This window comes from Triturus cristatus, chromosome 11, assembly GCF_964204655.1.
Source record: "Triturus cristatus chromosome 11, aTriCri1.1, whole genome shotgun sequence".
In the NCBI taxonomy this organism is placed as follows: Eukaryota; Metazoa; Chordata; class Amphibia; order Caudata; family Salamandridae; genus Triturus; species Triturus cristatus.
In genome coordinates, this window is record NC_140594.1 from 1,144,225,490 (window position 1) to 1,144,243,500 (window position 18,011).

The 18,011-nt window shown below is 45.6% G+C and overlaps 7 non-coding genes across 7 annotated transcripts; all 7 read left to right on the forward strand.

Moving 5' to 3' along the window:
• Nucleotides 1–2,627: 2,627 nt before the first annotated feature.
• On the forward strand, nucleotides 2,628–2,699 carry TRNAG-UCC (transfer RNA glycine (anticodon UCC)). The gene has a single exon. It is a non-coding gene; the product is annotated as a tRNA-Gly (tRNA).
• A 1,521-nt stretch (nucleotides 2,700–4,220) lies between these two features.
• On the forward strand, nucleotides 4,221–4,292 carry TRNAG-UCC (transfer RNA glycine (anticodon UCC)). The gene has a single exon. It is a non-coding gene; the product is annotated as a tRNA-Gly (tRNA).
• Nucleotides 4,293–5,802: 1,510 nt separating this feature from the next.
• Nucleotides 5,803–5,874, forward strand: TRNAG-UCC (transfer RNA glycine (anticodon UCC)). The gene has a single exon. It is a non-coding gene; the product is annotated as a tRNA-Gly (tRNA).
• Nucleotides 5,875–7,384: 1,510 nt separating this feature from the next.
• On the forward strand, nucleotides 7,385–7,456 carry TRNAG-UCC (transfer RNA glycine (anticodon UCC)). The gene has a single exon. It is a non-coding gene; the product is annotated as a tRNA-Gly (tRNA).
• A 3,082-nt stretch (nucleotides 7,457–10,538) lies between these two features.
• TRNAG-UCC (transfer RNA glycine (anticodon UCC)) lies at nucleotides 10,539–10,610 on the forward strand. Its single transcript has one exon. It is a non-coding gene; the product is annotated as a tRNA-Gly (tRNA).
• Nucleotides 10,611–12,120: 1,510 nt separating this feature from the next.
• Nucleotides 12,121–12,192, forward strand: TRNAG-UCC (transfer RNA glycine (anticodon UCC)). The gene has a single exon. It is a non-coding gene; the product is annotated as a tRNA-Gly (tRNA).
• Nucleotides 12,193–15,274: 3,082 nt separating this feature from the next.
• TRNAG-UCC (transfer RNA glycine (anticodon UCC)) lies at nucleotides 15,275–15,346 on the forward strand. Its single transcript has one exon. It is a non-coding gene; the product is annotated as a tRNA-Gly (tRNA).
• The last annotated feature ends 2,665 nt before the right edge of the window (nucleotides 15,347–18,011 follow it).

Genomic DNA, 18,011 nt, shown 5'->3' on the forward strand with positions numbered 1-18,011 from the left:
GTTGAGAGGACTCCAAGTGGCAGATTTCCACGGAAAGAGCCTCTCGCTGCAGCAGGAAGGTTGGATACTTCAAATTGGCATAGTTTCCTGTCCAGCGTCCTCTCACGTCCCAAACGCTCAAAAGCCTCACACCGGGCAAGCCCTCACCGGGTAGATCTCTGGCTCCCAGGTAAAGCCAAATCCTGAGTATGCTAGTGCTAGGATCACAGAGAAAGGACAGGGACAGAGAGCTGCTGTCTTGGTAAAGGCCTGAAACGGCTAATTCCTAAGAGGGTCTGCACTTTCAGTTATGACTGACTGTGAGTGGGGAAGATGAAGATTTTCTGTACCCAGCATACCTTGCGATGTGCTTAGGCAAATGAGGAGAGAGCCCCACCAATCCCTTGCCACTCCGCTGAAAGCTCCTCCTCTGCATAAAGAGAGCACTTTCACAAGGGAGCAGAGTGGCGCAGCAGAAGCGTGCTGGGCCCATAACCCAGAGGTCGATGGATCGAAACCATCCTCTGCTAATATTGCTTGATTTTTCTTCCTAGGACTAATCTGTCATTTCCACCCTGCCAGCAAGGAAAAGGGCAGGCTTGTGCTAGCTATGTGAGAAAAGACTTCTCAACTATCTGTCTCTGCTGTAAATCAAGAGAGTGATCGTCAAAGGATCAACCCTATACTTTGAAAGTAAAGATACCCAATTAGAAGCATAAATGACAGGTGGGACCTTCAAACGTTTTTCGGGGCATGCTTTGAATTTCATTCTTCCCTTTTTGTTCTGCTTTTATCAATCTCCTATGCATTTCATGGAATTTACTCCCTTTCTCTTCGCTGCTTTGCTTCCGATGCTGCCCATATGCTCATTTCCACTATTTGTACTGCTGCTTTCCATTTCTTCTCTTCTGCACAGCTTTATCCTTGGTTTCAATCCCCAGTTCTTTACCCTCTGCAAGACAATTTCTACAGCTTTTCATGTTGGTATCCACACCAAATGCACCATTGGAACCGGTGCAAGATTGCCACTGCACTCGGCATTGTAACATCTGGAACCTAGAGGACACACATCAGAAGGCGTTGGTGGTATAGTGGTGAGCATAGCTGCCTTCCAAGCAGTTGACCCGAGTTCGATTCCCGGCCAACGCAGTGCAAATATTTATATATTCTCCAAGCAGGATATATTTTAATGCAACATGTCACAAAACTGAAATATCAGAAACAGAACAATCAGCCGTTATATAAAAAAATAATCAAACACGTAGGTAGACATCTCGATCGCCTCATCTGCTACATTCATTGTCCCAATATATGCTATTTTCCATAAAGCACTCACCACTCACATGTGCTGATAATAAATATTTTGCTGGGGGCAGGCAATGAAAGGGCTGAGCCCCGACCAGAAATTATAACCCCAGCATCCCTATGTTAAAAAGCATTTCTAGGCGATATCTAGCCTCTGAAAATAATAGGCAAGATCCACCGATAAATCTGGCAAAAGTCCCCAAGATTTTGTGCATACTTGTGTTCTCACCTGAATGCAGCGCCACCTTGTAACCATCGGATGTAACTGCGGCTCAGAAAAATGTTTTATCAGAGGGCAAGTTGAGAGGACTCCAAGTGGCAGATTTCCACGGAAAGAGCCTCTCACTGCAGCAGGAAGGTTGGATACTTCAAATTGGCATAGTTTCCTGTCCAGCGTCCTGAACGCTCCCAAACGCTCAAAAGCCTCCCCTCACCGGGTAGATATCTGGCTCCCAGGTAAAGCCAAATCCTGAGTATGCTAGTGCTAGGATCACAGAGAAAGGACAGGGACAGAGAGCTGCTGTCTTGGTAAAGGCCTGAAACGGCTAATTCCTAAGAGGGTCTGCACTTTCAGTTATGACTGACTGTGAGTGGGGAAGATGAAGATTTTCTGTACCCAGCATACCTTGCGATGTGCTTAGGCAAATGAGGAGAGAGCCCCACCAATCCCTTGCCACTCCGCTGAAAGCTCCTCCTCTGCATAAAGAGAGCACTTTCACAAGGGAGCAGAGTGGCGCAGCGGAAGCGTGCTGGGCCCATAACCCAGAGGTCGATGGATCGAAACCATCCTCTGCTAATATTGCTTGATTTTTCTTCCTAGGACTAATCTGTCATTTCCACCCTGCCAGCAAGGAAAAGCGCAGGCTTGTGCTAGCTATGTGAGAAAAGACTTCTCAACTATCTGTCTCTGCTGTAAATCAAGAGAGTGATCGTCAAAGGATCAACCCTATACTTTGAAAGTAAAGATACCCAATTAGAAGCATAAATGACAGGTGGGACCTTCACACGTTTTTCGGGGCATGCTTTGAATTTAATTCTTCCCTTTTTGTACTGCTTTTATCAATCTCCTATGCATTTCATGGAATTTACTCCCTTTCTCTTCGCTGCTTTGCTTCCGATGCTGCCCATATGCTCATTTCCACTATTTGTACTGCTGCTTTCCATTTCTTCTCTTCTGCACAGCTTTATCCTTGGTTTCAATCCCCAGTTCTTTACCCTCTGCAAGACAATTTCTACTGCTTTTCATGTTGGTATCCACACCAAATGCACCATTGGAACCGGTGCAAGATTGCCACTGCACTCGGCGTTGTAACATCTGGAACCTAGAGGACACACATCAGAGGGCGTTGGTGGTATAGTGGTGAGCATAGCTGCCTTCCAAGCAGTTGACCCGGGTTCGATTCCCGGCCAACGCAGTGCAAATATTTATATATTCTCCAAGCAGGATATATTTTAATGCAACATGTCACAAAACTGAAATATCAGAAACAGAATAATCAGCCGTTATATAAAAAAATAATCAAACACGTAGGTAGACATCTCGATCGCCTCATCTGCTACATTTATTGTCCCAATATATGCTATTTTCCATAAAGCACTCACCACTCACATGTGCTGATAATAAATATTTTGCTGGGGGCAGGCAATGAAAGGGCTGAGCCCCGACCAGACATTATAACCCCAGCATCCCTATGTTAAAAAGCATTTCTAGGCGATATCTAGCCTCTGAAAATATTAGGCAAGATCCACCGATAAATCTGGCAAAAGTCCCCAAGATTTTGTGCATACTTGTGCTCTCACCTGAATGCAGCGCCACCTTGTAACCATCGGATGTAAATGCGGCTCAGAAAAATGTTTTATCAGAGGGCAAGTTGAGAGGACTCCAAGTGGCAGATTTCCACGGAAAGAGCCTCTCACTGCAGCAGGAAGGTTGGATACTTGAAATTGGCATAGTTTCCTGTCCAGCGTCCTCTCACGTCCCGAACGCTCCCAAGCGCTCAAAAGCCTCACACCGGGCAAGCCCTCACCGGGTAGATCTCTGGCTCCCAGGTAAAGCCAAATCCTGAGTATGCTAGTGCTAGGATCACAGAGAAAGGACAGGGACAGAGAGCTGCTGTCTTGGTAAAGGCCTGAAACGGCTAATTCCTAAGAGGGTCTGCACTTTCAGTTATGACTGACTGTGAGTGGGGAAGATGAAGATTTTCTGTACCCAGCATACCTTGCGATGTGCTTAGGCAAATGAGGAGAGAGCCCCACCAATCCCTTGCCACTCCGCTGAAAGCTCCTCCTCTGCATAAAGAGAGCACTTTCACAAGGGAGAAGAGTGGCGCAGCGGAAGCGTGCTGGGCCCATAACCCAGAGGTCGATGGATTGAAACCATCCTCTGCTAATATTGCTTGATTTTTCTTCCTAGGACTAATCTGTCATTTCCACCCTGCCAGCAAGGAAAAGCGCAGGCTTGTGCTAGCTATGTGAGAAAAGACTTCTCAACTATCTGTCTCTGCTGTAAATCAAGAGAGTGATCGTCAAAGGATCAACCCTATACTTTGAAAGTAAAGATACCCAATTAGAAGCATAAATGACAGGTGGGACCTTCACACGTTTTTCGGGGCATGCTTTGAATTTAATTCTTCCCTTTTTGTTCTGCTTTTATCAATCTCCTATGCATTTCATGGAATTTACTCCCTTTCTCTTCGCTGCTTTGCTTCCGATGCTGCCCATATGCTCATTTCCACTATTTGTACTGCTGCTTTCCATTTCTTCTCTTCTGCACAGCTTTATCCTTGGTTTCAATCCCCAGTTCTTTACCCTCTGCAAGACAATTTCTACAGCTTTTCATGTTGGTATCCACACCAAATGCACCATTGGAACCGGTGCAAGATTGCCACTGCACTCGGCGTTGTAACATCTGGAACCTAGAGGACACACATCAGAGGGCGTTGGTGGTATAGTGGTGAGCATAGCTGCCTTCCAAGCAGTTGACCCGGGTTCGATTCCCGGCCAGCGCAGTGCAAATATTTATATATTCTCCAAGCAGGATATATTTTAATGCAACATGTCACAAAACTGAAATATCAGAAACAGAATAATCAGCCGTTATATAAAAAAATAATCAAACACGTAGGTAGACATCTCGATCGCCTCATCTGCTACATTCATTGTCCCAATATATGCTATTTTCCATAAAGCACTCACCACTCACATGTGCTGATAATAAATATTTTGCTGGGGGCAGGCAATGAAAGGGCTGAGCCCCGACCAGAAATTATAACCCCAGCATCCCTATGTTAAAAAGCATTTCTAGGCGATATCTAGCCTCTGAAAATAATAGGCAAGATCCACCGATAAATCTGGCAAAAGTCCCCAAGATTTTGTGCATACTTGTGTTCTCACCTGAATGCAGCGCCACCTTGTAACCATCGGATGTAACTGCGGCTCAGAAAAATGTTTTATCAGAGGGTAAGTTGAGAGGACTCCAAGTGGCAGATTTCCACGGAAAGAGCCTCTCACTGCAGCAGGAAGGTTGGATACTTCAAATTGGCATAGTTTCCTGTCCAGCGTCCTCTCACGTCCCGAACGCTCCCAAACGCTCAAAAGCCTCGCCCTCACCGGGTAGATATCTGGCTCCCAGGTAAAGCCAAATCCTGAGTATGCTAGTGCTAGGATCACAGAGAAAGGACAGGGACAGAGAGCTGCTGTCTTGGTAAAGGCCTGAAACGGCTAATTCCTAAGAGGGTCTGCACTTTCAGTTATGACTGACTGTGAGTGGGGAAGATGAAGATTTTCTGTACCCAGCATACCTTGCGATGTGCTTAGGCAAATGAGGAGAGAGCCCCACCAATCCCTTGCCACTCCGCTGAAAGCTCCTCCTCTGCATAAAGAGAGCACTTTCACAAGAGAGCAGAGTGGCGCAGCGGAAGCGTGCTGGGCCCATAACCCAGAGGTCGATGGATCGAAACCATCCTCTGCTAATATTGCTTGATTTTTCTTCCTAGGACTAATCTGTCATTTCCACCCTGCCAGCAAGGAAAAGCGCAGGCTTGTGCTAGCTATGTGAGAAAAGACTTCTCAACTATCTGTCTCTGCTGTAAATCAAGAGAGTGATCGTGAAAGGATCAACCCTATACTTTGAAAGTAAAGATACCCAATTAGAAGCATAAATGACAGGTGGGACCTTCACACGTTTTTCGGGGCATGCTTTGAATTTCATTCTTCCCTTTTTGTTCTGCTTTTATGAATCTCCTATGCATTTCATGGAATTTACTCCCTTACTCTTCGCTGCTTTGCTTCCGATGCTGCCCATATGCTCATTTCCACTATTTGTACTGCTGCTTTCCATTTCTTCTCTTCTGCACAGCTTTGTCCTTGATTTCAATCCCCAGTTCTTTACCCTCTGCAAGACAATTTCTACTGCTTTTCATGTTGGTATCCACACCAAATGCACCATTGGAACCGGTGCAAGATTGCCACTGCACTCGGCGTTGTAACATCTGGAACCTAGAGGACACACATCAGAGGGCGTTGGTGGTATAGTGGTGAGCATAGCTGCCTTCCAAGCAGTTGACCTGGGTTCGATTCCCGGCCAACGCAGTGCAAATATTTATATATTCTCCAAGCAGGATATATTTTAATGCAACATGTCACAAAACTGAAATATCAGAAACAGAATAATCAGCCGTTATATAAAAAAATAATCAAACACGTAGGTAGACATCTCGATCGCCTCATCTGCTACATTCATTGTCCCAATATATGCTATTTTCCATAAAGCACTCACCACTCACATGTGCTGATAATAAATATTTTGCTGGGAGCAGGCAATGAATGGGCTGAGCCCCGACCAGAAATTATAACCCCAGCATCCCTATGTTAAAAAGCATTTCTAGGCGATATCTAGCCTCTGAAAATAATAGGCAAGATCCACCGATAAATCTGGCAAAAGTCCCCAAGATTTTGTGCATACTTGTGTTCTCACCTGAATGCAGCGCCACCTTGTAACCATCGGATGTAACTGCGGCTCACAAAAATGTTTTATCAGAGGGCAAGTTGAGAGGACTCCAAGTGGCAGATTTCCACGGAAAGAGCCTCTCACTGCAGCAGGAAGGTTGGATACTTCAAATTGGCATAGTTTCCTGTCCAGCGTCCTCTCACGTCCCGAACGCTCCCAAACGCTCAAAAGCCTCGCACTCACCGGGTAGATCTCTGGCTCCCAGGTAAAGCCAAATCCTGAGTATGCTAGTGCTAGGATCACAGAGAAAGGACAGGGACAGAGAGCTGCTGTCTTGGTAAAGGCCTGAAACGGCTAATTCCTAAGAGGGTCTGCACTTTCAGTTATGACTGACTGTGAGTGGGGAAGATGAAGATTTTCTGTACCCAGCATACCTTGCGATGTGCTTAGGCAAATGAGGAGAGAGCCCCACCAATCCCTTGCCACTCCGCTGATAGCTCCTCCTCTGCATAAAGAGAGCACTTTCACAAGGGAGCAGAGTGGCGCAGCGGAAGAGTGCTGGGCTCATAACCCAGAGGTCGATGGATCGAAACCATCCTCTGCTAATATTGCTTGATTTTTCTTCCTAGGACTAATCTGTCATTTCCACCCTGCCAGCAAGGAAAAGCGCAGGCTTGTGCTAGCTATGTGAGAAAAGACTTCTCAACTATCTGTCTCTGCTGTAAATCAAGAGAGTGATCGTCAAAGGATCAACCCTATACTTTGAAAGTAAAGATACCCAATTAGAAGCATAAATGACAGGTGGGACCTTCACACGTTTTTCGGGGCATGCTTTGAATTTAATTCTTCCCTTTTTGTTCTGCTTTTATCAATCTCCTATGCATTTCATGGAATTTACTCCCTTTCTCTTCGCTGCTTTGCTTCCGATGCTGCCCATATGCTCATTTCCACTATTTGTACTGCTGCTTTCCATTTCTTCTCTTCTGCACAGCTTTATCCTTGGTTTCAATCCCCAGTTCTTTACCCTCTGCAAGACAATTTCTACTGCTTTTCATGTTGGTTTCCACACCAAATGCACCATTGGAACGGGTGCAAGATTGCCACTGCACTCGGCGTTGTAACATCTGGAACCTGGAGCACACACATCAGAGGGCGTTGGTGGTATAGTGGTGAGCATAGCTGCCTTCCAAGCAGTTGACCCGGGTTCGATTCCCGGCCAACGCAGTGCAAATATTTATATATTCTCCAAGCAGGATATATTTTAATGCAACATGTCACAAAACTGAAATATCAGAAACAGAATAATCAGCCGTTATATAAAAAAATAAACAAACACGTAGGTAGACATCTCGATCGCCTCATCTGCTACATTCATTGTCCCAATATATGCTATTTTCCATAAAGCACTCAGCACTCACATGTGCTGATAATAAATATTTTGCTGGGGGCAGGCAATGAAAGGGCTGAGCCCCGACCAGACATTATAACCCCAGCATCCCTATTTTAAAAAGCATTTATAGGCGATATCTAGCCTCTGAAAATAATAGGCAAGATCCACCGATAAATCTGGCAAAAGTCCCCAAGATTTTGTGCATACTTGTGTTCTCACCTGAATGCAGCGCCACCTTGTAACCATCGGATGTATCTGCGGCTCAGAAAAATGTTTTATCAGAGGGCAAGTTGAGAGGACTCCAAGTGGCAGATTTCCACGGAAAGAGCCTCTCACTGCAGCAGGAAGGTTGGATACTTCAAATTGGCATAGTTTCCTGTCCAGCGTCCTCTCACGTCCCGAACGCTCCCAAACGCTCAAAAGCCTCGCCCTCACCGGGTAGATATCTGGCTCCCAGGTAAAGCCAAATCCTGAGTATGCTAGTGCTAGGATCACAGAGAAAGGACAGGGACAGAGAGCTGCTGTCTTGGTAAAGGCCTGAAACGGCTAATTCCTAAGAGGGTCTGCACTTTCAGTTATGACTGACTGTGAGTGGGGAAGATGAAGATTTTCTGTACCCAGCATACCTTGCGATGTGCTTAGGCAAATGAGGAGAGAGCCCCACCAATCCCTTGCCACTCCGCTGAAAGCTCCTCCTCTGCATAAAGAGAGCACTTTCACAAGGGAGCAGAGTGGCGCAGCGGAAGCGTGCTGGGCCCATAACCCAGAGGTCGATGGATCGAAACCATCCTCTGCTAATATTGCTTGATTTTTCTTCCTAGGACTAATCTGTCATTTCCACCCTGCCAGAAAGGAAAAGCGCAGGCTTGTGCTAGCTATGTGAGAAAAGACTTCTCAACTATCTGTCTCTGCTGTAAATCAAGAGAGTGATCGTCAAAGGATCAACCCTATACTTTGAAAGTAAAGATACCCAATTAGAAGCATAAATGACAGGTGGGACCTTCACACGTTTTTCGGGGCATGCTTTGAATTTCATTCTTCCCTTTTTGTTCTGCTTTTATCAATCTCCTATGCATTTCATGGAATTTACTCCCTTTCTCTTCGCTGCTTTGCTTCCGATGCTGCCCATATGCTCATTTCCACTATTTGTACTGCTGCTTTCCATTTCTTCTCTTCTGCACAGCTTTATCCTTGGTTTCAATCCCCAGTTCTTTACCCTCTGCAAGACAATTTCTACAGCTTTTCATGTTGGTATCCACACCAAATGCACCATTGGAACCGGTGCAAGATTGCCACTGCACTCGGCGTTGTAACATCTGGAACGTAGAGGAAACACATCAGAGGGCATTGGTGGTATAGTGGTGAGCATAGCTGCCTTCCAAGCAGTTGACCCGGGTTCGATTCCCGGCCAACGCAGTGCAAATATTTATATATTCTCCAAGCAGGATATATTTTAATGCAACATGTCACAAAACTGAAATATCAGAAACAGAATAATCAGCCGTTATATAAAAAAATAAACAAACACGTAGGTAGACATCTCGATCGCCTCATCTGCTACATTCATTGTCCCAATTTATGCTATTTTCCATAAAGCACTCACCACTCACATGTGCTGATAATAAATATTTTGCTGGGGGCAGGCAATGAAAGGGCTGAGCCCCGACCAGACATTATAAACCCAGCATCCCTATTTTAAAAAGCATTTCTAGGCGATATCTAGCCTCTGAAAATATTAGGCAAGATCCACCGATAAATCTGGCAAAAGTCCCCAAGATTTAGTGCATACTTGTGCTCTCACCTGAATGCAGCACCACCTTGTAACCATCGGATGTAACTGCGGCTCAGAAAAATGTTTTATCAGAGGGCAAGTTGAGAGGACTCCAAGTGGCAGATTTCCACGGAAAGAGCCTCTCGCTGCAGCAGGAAGGTTGGATACTTCAAATTGGCATAGTTTCCTGTCCAGCGTCCTCTCACGTCCCAAACGCTCAAAAGCCTCGCCCTCACCGGGTAGATCTCTGGCTCCCAGGTAAAGCCAAATCCTGAGTATGCTAGTGCTAGGATCACAGAGAAAGGACAGGGACAGAGAGCTGCTGTCTTGGTAAAGGCCTGAAACGGCTAATTCCTAAGAGGGTCTGCACTTTCAGTTATGACTGACTGTGAGTGGGGAAGATGAAGATTTTCTGTACCCAGCATACCTTGCGATGTGCTTAGGCAAATGAGGAGAGAGCCCCACCAATCCCTTGCCACTCCGCTGAAAGCTCCTCCTCTGCATAAAGAGAGCACTTTCACAAGGGAGCAGAGTGGCGCAGCAGAAGCGTGCTGGTCCCATAACCCAGAGGTCGATGGATCGAAACCATCCTCTGCTAATATTGCTTGATTTTTCTTCCTAGGACTAATCTGGCATTTCCACCCTGCCAGCAAGGAAAAGCGCAGGCTTGTGCTAGCTATGTGAGAAAAGACTTCTCAACTATCTGTCTCTGCTGTAAATCAAGAGAGTGATCGTCAAAGGATCAACCCTATACTTTGAAAGTAAAGATACCCAATTAGAAGCATAAATGACAGGTGGGACCTTCACACATTTTTCGGGGCATGCTTTGAATTTAATTCTTCCCTTTTTGTTCTGCTTTTATCAATCTCCTATGCATTTCATGGAATTTACTCCCTTTCTCTTCGCTGCTTTGCTTCCGATGCTGCCCATATGCTCATTTCCACTATTTGTACTGCTGCTTTCCATTTCTTCTCTTCTGCACAGCTTTATCCTTGGTTTCAATCCCCAGTTCTTTACCCTCTGCAAGACAATTTCTACAGCTTTTCATGTTGGTATCCACACCAAATGCACCATTGGAACCGGTGCAAGATTGCCACTGCACTCGGCGTTGTAACATCTGGAACCTAGAGGACACACATCAGAGGGCGTTGGTGGTATAGTGGTGAGCATAGCTGCCTTCCAAGCAGTTGACCCGGGTTCGATTCCCGGCCAACGCAGTGCAAATATTTATATATTCTCCAAGCAGGATATATTTTAATGCAACATGTCACAAAACTGAAATATCAGAAACAGAATAATCAGCCGTTATATAAAAAAATAATCAAACACGTAGGTAGACATCTCGATCGCCTCATCTGCTACATTCATTGTCCCAATATATGCTATTTTCCATAAAGCACTCACCACTCACATGTGCTGATAATAAATATTTTGCTGGGAGCAGGCAATGAATGGGCTGAGCCCCGACCAGAAATTATAACCCCAGCATCCCTATGTTAAAAAGCATTTCTAGGCGATATCTAGCCTCTGAAAATAATAGGCAAGATCCACCGATAAATCTGGCAAAAGTCCCCAAGATTTTGTGCATACTTGTGTTCTCACCTGAATGCAGCGCCACCTTGTAACCATCGGATGTAACTGCGGCTCACAAAAATGTTTTATCAGAGGGCAAGTTGAGAGGACTCCAAGTGGCAGATTTCCACGGAAAGAGCCTCTCACTGCAGCAGGAAGGTTGGATACTTCAAATTGGCATAGTTTCCTGTCCAGCGTCCTCTCACGTCCCGAACGCTCCCAAACGCTCAAAAGCCTCGCACTCACCGGGTAGATCTCTGGCTCCCAGGTAAAGCCAAATCCTGAGTATGCTAGTGCTAGGATCACAGAGAAAGGACAGGGACAGAGAGCTGCTGTCTTGGTAAAGGCCTGAAACGGCTAATTCCTAAGAGGGTCTGCACTTTCAGTTATGACTGACTGTGAGTGGGGAAGATGAAGATTTTCTGTACCCAGCATACCTTGCGATGTGCTTAGGCAAATGAGGAGAGAGCCCCACCAATCCCTTGCCACTCCGCTGATAGCTCCTCCTCTGCATAAAGAGAGCACTTTCACAAGGGAGCAGAGTGGCGCAGCGGAAGAGTGCTGGGCTCATAACCCAGAGGTCGATGGATCGAAACCATCCTCTGCTAATATTGCTTGATTTTTCTTCCTAGGACTAATCTGTCATTTCCACCCTGCCAGCAAGGAAAAGCGCAGGCTTGTGCTAGCTATGTGAGAAAAGACTTCTCAACTATCTGTCTCTGCTGTAAATCAAGAGAGTGATCGTCAAAGGATCAACCCTATACTTTGAAAGTAAAGATACCCAATTAGAAGCATAAATGACAGGTGGGACCTTCACACGTTTTTCGGGGCATGCTTTGAATTTAATTCTTCCCTTTTTGTTCTGCTTTTATCAATCTCCTATGCATTTCATGGAATTTACTCCCTTTCTCTTCGCTGCTTTGCTTCCGATGCTGCCCATATGCTCATTTCCACTATTTGTACTGCTGCTTTCCATTTCTTCTCTTCTGCACAGCTTTATCCTTGGTTTCAATCCCCAGTTCTTTACCCTCTGCAAGACAATTTCTACTGCTTTTCATGTTGGTTTCCACACCAAATGCACCATTGGAACGGGTGCAAGATTGCCACTGCACTCGGCGTTGTAACATCTGGAACCTGGAGCACACACATCAGAGGGCGTTGGTGGTATAGTGGTGAGCATAGCTGCCTTCCAAGCAGTTGACCCGGGTTCGATTCCCGGCCAACGCAGTGCAAATATTTATATATTCTCCAAGCAGGATATATTTTAATGCAACATGTCACAAAACTGAAATATCAGAAACAGAATAATCAGCCGTTATATAAAAAAATAAACAAACACGTAGGTAGACATCTCGATCGCCTCATCTGCTACATTCATTGTCCCAATATATGCTATTTTCCATAAAGCACTCAGCACTCACATGTGCTGATAATAAATATTTTGCTGGGGGCAGGCAATGAAAGGGCTGAGCCCCGACCAGACATTATAACCCCAGCATCCCTATTTTAAAAAGCATTTATAGGCGATATCTAGCCTCTGAAAATAATAGGCAAGATCCACCGATAAATCTGGCAAAAGTCCCCAAGATTTTGTGCATACTTGTGTTCTCACCTGAATGCAGCGCCACCTTGTAACCATCGGATGTATCTGCGGCTCAGAAAAATGTTTTATCAGAGGGCAAGTTGAGAGGACTCCAAGTGGCAGATTTCCACGGAAAGAGCCTCTCACTGCAGCAGGAAGGTTGGATACTTCAAATTGGCATAGTTTCCTGTCCAGCGTCCTCTCACGTCCCGAACGCTCCCAAACGCTCAAAAGCCTCGCCCTCACCGGGTAGATATCTGGCTCCCAGGTAAAGCCAAATCCTGAGTATGCTAGTGCTAGGATCACAGAGAAAGGACAGGGACAGAGAGCTGCTGTCTTGGTAAAGGCCTGAAACGGCTAATTCCTAAGAGGGTCTGCACTTTCAGTTATGACTGACTGTGAGTGGGGAAGATGAAGATTTTCTGTACCCAGCATACCTTGCGATGTGCTTAGGCAAATGAGGAGAGAGCCCCACCAATCCCTTGCCACTCCGCTGAAAGCTCCTCCTCTGCATAAAGAGAGCACTTTCACAAGGGAGCAGAGTGGCGCAGCGGAAGCGTGCTGGGCCCATAACCCAGAGGTCGATGGATCGAAACCATCCTCTGCTAATATTGCTTGATTTTTCTTCCTAGGACTAATCTGTCATTTCCACCCTGCCAGAAAGGAAAAGCGCAGGCTTGTGCTAGCTATGTGAGAAAAGACTTCTCAACTATCTGTCTCTGCTGTAAATCAAGAGAGTGATCGTCAAAGGATCAACCCTATACTTTGAAAGTAAAGATACCCAATTAGAAGCATAAATGACAGGTGGGACCTTCACACGTTTTTCGGGGCATGCTTTGAATTTCATTCTTCCCTTTTTGTTCTGCTTTTATCAATCTCCTATGCATTTCATGGAATTTACTCCCTTTCTCTTCGCTGCTTTGCTTCCGATGCTGCCCATATGCTCATTTCCACTATTTGTACTGCTGCTTTCCATTTCTTCTCTTCTGCACAGCTTTATCCTTGGTTTCAATCCCCAGTTCTTTACCCTCTGCAAGACAATTTCTACAGCTTTTCATGTTGGTATCCACACCAAATGCACCATTGGAACCGGTGCAAGATTGCCACTGCACTCGGCGTTGTAACATCTGGAACGTAGAGGAAACACATCAGAGGGCATTGGTGGTATAGTGGTGAGCATAGCTGCCTTCCAAGCAGTTGACCCGGGTTCGATTCCCGGCCAACGCAGTGCAAATATTTATATATTCTCCAAGCAGGATATATTTTAATGCAACATGTCACAAAACTGAAATATCAGAAACAGAATAATCAGCCGTTATATAAAAAAATAAACAAACACGTAGGTAGACATCTCGATCGCCTCATCTGCTACATTCATTGTCCCAATTTATGCTATTTTCCATAAAGCACTCACCACTCACATGTGCTGATAATAAATATTTTGCTGGGGGCAGGCAATGAAAGGGCTGAGCCCCGACCAGACATTATAAACCCAGCATCCCTATTTTAAAAAGCATTTCTAGGCGATATCTAGCCTCTGAAAATATTAGGCAAGATCCACCGATAAATCTGGCAAAAGTCCCCAAGATTTAGTGCATACTTGTGCTCTCACCTGAATGCAGCACCACCTTGTAACCATCGGATGTAACTGCGGCTCAGAAAAATGTTTTATCAGAGGGCAAGTTGAGAGGACTCCAAGTGGCAGATTTCCACGGAAAGAGCCTCTCGCTGCAGCAGGAAGGTTGGATACTTCAAATTGGCATAGTTTCCTGTCCAGCGTCCTCTCACGTCCCAAACGCTCAAAAGCCTCGCCCTCACCGGGTAGATCTCTGGCTCCCAGGTAAAGCCAAATCCTGAGTATGCTAGTGCTAGGATCACAGAGAAAGGACAGGGACAGAGAGCTGCTGTCTTGGTAAAGGCCTGAAACGGCTAATTCCTAAGAGGGTCTGCACTTTCAGTTATGACTGACTGTGAGTGGGGAAGATGAAGATTTTCTGTACCCAGCATACCTTGCGATGTGCTTAGGCAAATGAGGAGAGAGCCCCACCAATCCCTTGCCACTCCGCTGAAAGCTCCTCCTCTGCATAAAGAGAGCACTTTCACAAGGGAGCAGAGTGGCGCAGCAGAAGCGTGCTGGTCCCATAACCCAGAGGTCGATGGATCGAAACCATCCTCTGCTAATATTGCTTGATTTTTCTTCCTAGGACTAATCTGGCATTTCCACCCTGCCAGCAAGGAAAAGCGCAGGCTTGTGCTAGCTATGTGAGAAAAGACTTCTCAACTATCTGTCTCTGCTGTAAATCAAGAGAGTGATCGTCAAAGGATCAACCCTATACTTTGAAAGTAAAGATACCCAATTAGAAGCATAAATGACAGGTGGGACCTTCACACATTTTTCGGGGCATGCTTTGAATTTAATTCTTCCCTTTTTGTTCTGCTTTTATCAATCTCCTATGCATTTCATGGAATTTACTCCCTTTCTCTTCGCTGCTTTGCTTCCGATGCTGCCCATATGCTCATTTCCACTATTTGTACTGCTGCTTTCCATTTCTTCTCTTCTGCACAGCTTTATCCTTGGTTTCAATCCCCAGTTCTTTACCCTCTGCAAGACAATTTCTACAGCTTTTCATGTTGGTATCCACACCAAATGCACCATTGGAACCGGTGCAAGATTGCCACTGCACTCGGCGTTGTAACATCTGGAACCTAGAGGACACACATCAGAGGGCGTTGGTGGTATAGTGGTGAGCATAGCTGCCTTCCAAGCAGTTGACCCGGGTTCGATTCCCGGCCAACGCAGTGCAAATATTTATATATTCTCCAAGCAGGATATATTTTAATGCAACATGTCACAAAACTGAAATATCAGAAACAGAACAATCAGCCGTTATATAAAAAAATAATCAAACACGTAGGTAGACATCTCGATCGCCTCATCTGCTACATTCATTGTCCCAATATATGCTATTTTCCATAAAGCACTCACCACTCACATGTGCTGATAATAAATGTTTTGCTGGGGGCAGGCAATGAAAGGGCTGAGCCCCGACCAGAAATTATAACCCCAGCATCCCTATGTTAAAAAGCATTTCTAGGCGATATCTAGCCTCTGAAAATAATAGGCAAGATCCACCGATAAATCTGGCAAAAGTCCCTAAGATTTTGTGCATACTTGTGCTCTCACCTGAATGCAGCGCCACCTTGTAACCATCGGATGTAACTGCGGCTCAGAAAAATGTTTTATCAGAGGGCAAGTTGAGAGGACTCCAAGTGGCAGATTTCCACGGAAAGAGCCTCTCACTGCAGCAGGAAGGTTGGATACTTGAAATTGGCATAGTTTCCTGTCTAGCGTCCTCTCACGTCCCGAACGCTCCCAAACGCTCAAAAGCCTCACACCGGGCAAGCCCTCATCGGGTAGATCTCTGGCTCCCAGGTAAAGCCAAATCCTGAGTATGCTAGTGCTAGGATCACAGAGAAAGGACAGGGACAGAGAGCTGCTGTCTTGGTAAAGGCCTGAAACGGCTAATTCCTAAGAGGGTCTGCACTTTCAGTTATGACTGACTGTGAGTGGGGAAGATGAAGATTTTCTGTACCCTGCATACCTTGCGATGTGCTTAGGCAAATGAGGAGAGAGCCCCACCAATCCCTTGCCACTCCGCTGAAAGCTCCTCCTCTGCATAAAGAGAGCACTTTCACAAGGGAGCAGAGTGGCGCAGCGGAAGCGTGCTGGGCCCATAACCCAGAGGTCGATGGATCGAAACCATCCTCTGCTAATATTGCTTGATTTTTCTTCCTAGGACTAATCTGTCATTTCCACCCTGCCAGCAAGGAAAAGCGCAGGCTTGTGCTAGCTATGTGAGAAAAGACTTCTCAACTATCTGTCTCTGCTGTAAATCAAGAGAGTGATCGTCAAAGGATCAACCCTATACTTTGAAAGTAAAGATACCCAATTAGAAGCATAAATGACAGGTGGGACCTTCACACGTTTTTCGGGGCATGCTTTGAATTTAATTCTTCCCTTTTTGTTCTGCTTTTATCAATCTCCTATGCATTTCATGGAATTTACTCCCTTTCTCTTCGCTGCTTTGCTTCCGATGCTGCCCATATGCTCATTTCCACTATTTGTACTGCTGCTTTCCATTTCTTCTCTTCTGCACAGCTTTATCCTTGGTTTCAATCCCCAGTTCTTTACCCTCTGCAAGACAATTTCTACAGCTTTTCATGTTGGTATCCACACCAAATGCACCATTGGAACCGGTGCAAGATTGCCACTGCACTCGGCGTTGTAACATCTGGAACGTAGAGGAAACACATCAGAGGGCATTGGTGGTATAGTGGTGAGCATAGCTGCCTTCCAAGCAGTTGACCCGGGTTCGATTCCCGGCCAACGCAGTGCAAATATTTATATATTCTCCAAGCAGGATATATTTTAATGCAACATGTCACAAAACTGAAATATCAGAAACAGAATAATCAGCCGTTATATAAAAAAATAAACAAACACGTAGGTAGACATCTCGATCGCCTCATCTGCTACATTCATTGTCCCAATTTATGCTATTTTCCATAAAGCACTCACCACTCACATGTGCTGATAATAAATATTTTGCTGGGGGCAGGCAATGAAAGGGCTGAGCCCCGACCAGACATTATAAACCCAGCATCCCTATTTTAAAAAGCATTTCTAGGCGATATCTAGCCTCTGAAAATATTAGGCAAGATCCACCGATAAATCTGGCAAAAGTCCCCAAGATTTAGTGCATACTTGTGCTCTCACCTGAATGCAGCACCACCTTGTAACCATCGGATGTAACTGCGGCTCAGAAAAATGTTTTATCAGAGGGCAAGTTGAGAGGACTCCAAGTGGCAGATTTCCACGGAAAGAGCCTCTCGCTGCAGCAGGAAGGTTGGATACTTCAAATTGGCATAGTTTCCTGTCCAGCGTCCTCTCACGTCCCAAACGCTCAAAAGCCTCACACCGGGCAAGCCCTCACCGGGTAGATCTCTGGCTCCCAGGTAAAGCCAAATCCTGAGTATGCTAGTGCTAGGATCACAGAGAAAGGACAGGGACAGAGAGCTGCTGTCTTGGTAAAGGCCTGAAACGGCTAATTCCTAAGAGGGTCTGCACTTTCAGTTATGACTGACTGTGAGTGGGGAAGATGAAGATTTTCTGTACCCAGCATACCTTGCGATGTGCTTAGGCAAATGAGGAGAGAGCCCCACCAATCCCTTGCCACTCCGCTGAAAGCTCCTCCTCTGCATAAAGAGAGCACTTTCACAAGGGAGCAGAGTGGCGCAGCAGAAGCGTGCTGGGCCCATAACCCAGAGGTCGATGGATCGAAACCATCCTCTGCTAATATTGCTTGATTTTTCTTCCTAGGACTAATCTGTCATTTCCACCCTGCCAGCAAGGAAAAGGGCAGGCTTGTGCTAGCTATGTGAGAAAAGACTTCTCAACTATCTG